General features: G+C 49.2%; 2 non-coding genes across 2 annotated transcripts; both read left to right on the top strand.

Annotated features, from left to right (window-relative positions):
* The first annotated feature begins 370 nt into the window (after nt 1-370).
* Nucleotides 371-453, top strand: TRNAL-UAA (transfer RNA leucine (anticodon UAA)). The gene has a single exon. It is a non-coding gene; the product is annotated as a tRNA-Leu (tRNA).
* Nucleotides 454-2,391: 1,938 nt separating this feature from the next.
* TRNAL-UAA (transfer RNA leucine (anticodon UAA)) lies at nt 2,392-2,474 on the top strand. The gene has a single exon. It is a non-coding gene; the product is annotated as a tRNA-Leu (tRNA).
* The last annotated feature ends 1,734 nt before the right edge of the window (nt 2,475-4,208 follow it).

Genomic DNA, 4,208 nt, shown 5'->3' with positions numbered 1-4,208 from the left:
TACCCTTTGAACAATTGGTACAAAAAATCTGGCTGCTGCTTCTCTTTAACAAAACACTCTGTCCTGCTCTGCACTTCAAAACAATTAATAAATATGTAAGGAAAAGCAAGCACTTCACTGCTGGGGGATAACAGGCCCTGCCAAAAATCACTGCCTGAGTCCCACAGAGCTTTGAACTCATTACCGCTTGTTAAGAAGGACAGTGGTCTAACCCTGAACTATGGAGCCAGAGGACAAGATACTTGTCCCTCTGCTCCAATGTCTACATAAGGGATGCTGCACTTGTCATAGTCACCTTCTCAAGGCAGCTGGTTCATTGATGCTATCTCAAGAAGTCATTCTGAGGGGGGGCAGACAGGCTATGGCACTGACCAGAATGGCCGAGTGGTTAAGGCTTTGGACTTAAGTTCTAATAGACATGTGTCTGCGTGGGTTTGATCCCCACTTCTGGTTAAATGCTGCTTTCTTCCCTGGGAGCTCTAGAGAGCTGATTTTTATTCACACTCAGACCCCCTTGCCTAGCTATATCCCCCCTCAAATTCAGAGCCTGCCTTCTGAGCCCCAAGCACATTCACCTGGTTCCTCCTTCAAAGTGCCATAGCAGTTGCACCCAGGACCCCCCAGCAAGCATCTGGGCATCCAGATCACCGCCCACACAGAAACCTCTCCACCCACATGTGGGTCACTGCACACTTGGATCCTGCCTTGGTGAGCCTGTATCCCCACATGTGGTGCACCTGGCATGGAGGGGCAGGGCCCCTGGGTGTTTCTGGGCCAGGCTCAGTCCTTGTGCTGTAAGGGTTGAGTACAGCCCCACCGCTGAGTCCATGTCTGGGGGTGGGAGGAGCTACACAGTGATTTCCCACCTCTCTGCAAGCAGCGGCCTGTGCTCCCCAAAGCCTTGCTGAAGCCTCCACATTTATTTGACAAATAAACTTTGCAGAATTAATGCAGAATTTTATAATATTGTGTGCAAAGTTTTTAATTTTTTGGTACAGAAGACAATCAGAAATATGATTTTCGTAGGACCCCCACCTTCCAAAACCACTGCCATGGAGCAAGACTGGGTGCTGCACAGCCTAGGGCTGGACGCAGAGAGCCCTCTCTTTTTGGAGCAGAGTGTGGCCGGAAGGGAGCCACCATGCACCTGGAGTGCGTGCCATGTTTGTGGGGAAGCTGGCTCTAAAGCCTTTGTAGGAGACCTTGGTCTGGATCAGAGTTTTGTGCAGAGCAGAGCGGCCACCTCGCTGCCACATATGGAAAGTGGACACTTGACCCAAGATTCTCTCCCTTTCCCCAACAGCTCTGCTCCAGGCAGTCACATAGCGCGTGGCAAAGTGCACTCAGCGTGGAGTTGAGGTTGGGATAACTGGGTCCATTACACTCAATGGGTTGACCTGGAGGCTGCAATTGTTTCCAGCTGGGCTGCCCCCAAAGTGGATGTCTCCCACCAACAGAAACCATGGCGGAAGGCTTAATATTTGAGCTGCAGGAGAGCAAGTGAGGCTCCATAGTGAGCCTAAGAAAGCTAATTTGTTGCCTTGGGGATGGGGTCCTGGCACTCCATCCTCCCAACCACTGGGTCATAGGCAGTCCCCGAAGCCCAGAACACTGTTCTGAGCAGCAGAAGCACTCCCCCACAGGATCAGTGGCACTCTACGTCTTTGCTTTGGATTTGGAGATTTTCCCAAATTCTGACCGAGGGGGTCCAGTTTCACCCATTCTGGACTACAAGCTGCTGGTCAGGCACTCCACAGCTAGCCAAGCATACGCAGAGAGACAGGTTCCTAAGCAAGCATAGTATTTTGGGAACCCCGTTGAGATGCAAAGAGCTGGGTAGTTATCCAAAACCAGAGCACCGTAGCACACCCAGGACTTCTGTGGGTGTAGCAGTAGGGCTCCTTTTGCCTGCTCCCCAGAATGGCTGAGCGGTTAAGGTGTTGGGCTCATGTTCCAATGGGTGCGAGCCTGTGTGGTTTCAATCTCACTTCTGGTAGTCCCTTGCTGCTGCTGCTGCTACCCTTTGAACAACTGGTACAAAAATTCAGGCTGCTGCTTCTCTTTAACAAAGCCCTCTGGTGCCCTGTCCTGCTGTGCCCCTCCCCAAAATTAAGAAATATTTGGGAAGAAGAAGCACCTCACTGCTGGGGGACAACAGGTCCTGCCAGAAACTACTGCCCAGGCCCCAGTGAGCTTTGAACTCATGAATGCTATATCAGAAAATGAGAGACAGCTAACCCCTGTGCTATAAAGGCAGCCATAAGAGGGCCTTCCCCCTGCTCCAATGTCTACATAAGGGATGATAAACTTGCCATAATCTTGTGCTCAAGGCAGTGGGCTCATTGATGACATCCCAAGAAGTCCTTCTGCGGGGGTAAGCTTGCTGCACTCACCAGAATGGCCGGGAGGTTAAGACGTTAGACTTAAGTTCTAATAGACATGTGTCTGCGTGGGTTCGATCCCCACTTCTGGTAAGGTGCTGCTCTTCTATATGCCCCAGCACAACTGCTATAAGGGAAGCTCCAGCCACCCACGGCTGGACAAGACAAATGAATTTGCAAACCTCTTTCTGGAGTAAGGCTGTGTTTTGATTTGAACTCATGACCACTGGTTTAAACGACCAATGCTGTGAGCCATGGAGAGGGCCCAAGACAAGTCCACCTACCTTTGTGAAACTGCACCTGCCAGGATCACCTGGGGATGGGTGCCAGCCCAAACACAAGTGGTTCCTTGGAGATGTTCCTGTTTCCTTGTGAGAGCCATCAGGGAGCCCTGGGATCTCCAAGTAGTGAAAGCATTGGGCTTGCAGTCCAGTAGGCACTTATCTGTGTGGCTTAGAATCTCACTGAGGCCAGCTTACTGCTCTGTGAGCTCTAGGTCCATCCTCTTTCTCCTTTTGGTTCTCACGTTTCACAGAAGTGCAAGCTCTCTGCCACAAGCCTGTGGCACTGCCTTACGCACCAGATGGTGGCTGCAGAGTCTGGGGTGATGTGGAATTGCCCAGAATAAGAGGGCTGGATCACGTTTGAGGGTGTTCTTCTGGAGTGGAGAAGCTACTCTTTTAAGATGGCTGAGCGGTTAATGTCTTGACTTCCACAGCCTAGAGACCCTGCCATCTATCTATTTGAACGCTGCTTCTCACTGGACTTTGCTGCTTCCTTTTGACCACTTGGTAGAAACCTTCAAGCTGCTGCTGCTGCTACTTCCTTTTAACTTGCACGCCTCTCACTTCTCAGTTTTATTTTCACGGATGTTCACGAAGAACTACAGAATTCCTAACAGGACTGCAAAATTTAGGGCCAGCTAATGTACATTATACTATAATGTATTACTGTGGTTTGCTCTTGAACTGGTTTTTTTTCAAAGCCTCTCTGATCTGTATTGCTCTTCTGATAGATCTGTATCAGAGAGGTAGCTGTGTTAGTCTGGATCTGTAAAAAGCAATTGACTTTCATTTGATTGCAGTGGCTCTATTGAGCAGGAATACATTGTGAAATGTGAATTAGGCATTGCAATGGGGGAACTTGCTAGCAGAACTTTCTGGTGGGGCAAACATTGGTAGGACTATCCTCCTGGTACCTTAAAAGAGAGCAGGGACCCAACAAGGCCAGAAACCCAAAGCCCCCCTTCAGCCTTCTTGTGGTTTAAGTGAGTACCCTCAATGGGTAACAAATAGAAAGGGGGTACTAAGATTTGAAGTGCCTGTTACTCCAGATACTTAAGCCAAGAAAGCAACAAATTGAACAAGAACTGCTCATAACCTTGGCCCTATCCAACCTTTGTGGAGAGATGAATGTGAGTTAGGGTGTCAGAATCTTGACTGCTAATAGTGACAATAAAAAGATCCCAGCCCAACTAGACTGTCCTGTACCTCCTCCGTTCTACAGAATAAATTAATGACATGTGTTTCATGACAGTGCTATTCTCATGGCCATCCTCCTCCCCCCCATAAAAAATAATTTAGTTATCACGTTACATTGTCTTGGATGTGGCTTCCATGAGAAGAAATTCAGGCCTTGTGCAAATAGGTGCAACTCCCATTGACTTCCGAGAGAACAGAAGCTAGGCTACTGTTGGGATGAGCACCACACGGCTGCATAGTATCAGCCATGGCAGGGCCTCTGCAGGAGACAATGCTGCCTCAGGCAATTAATCAACAGGATTCACATTGGCCTGAGGCAACATTAACTCCTGTTGGGATATCTGTC

This window comes from Gopherus flavomarginatus, chromosome 3 (genome assembly GCF_025201925.1).
Source record: "Gopherus flavomarginatus isolate rGopFla2 chromosome 3, rGopFla2.mat.asm, whole genome shotgun sequence".
Lineage (NCBI taxonomy): Eukaryota > Metazoa > Chordata > Testudines > Testudinidae > Gopherus > Gopherus flavomarginatus.
Note: the sequence above shows the minus strand (reverse complement) of the source record. Positions and strands in the feature narration are given on the sequence as shown.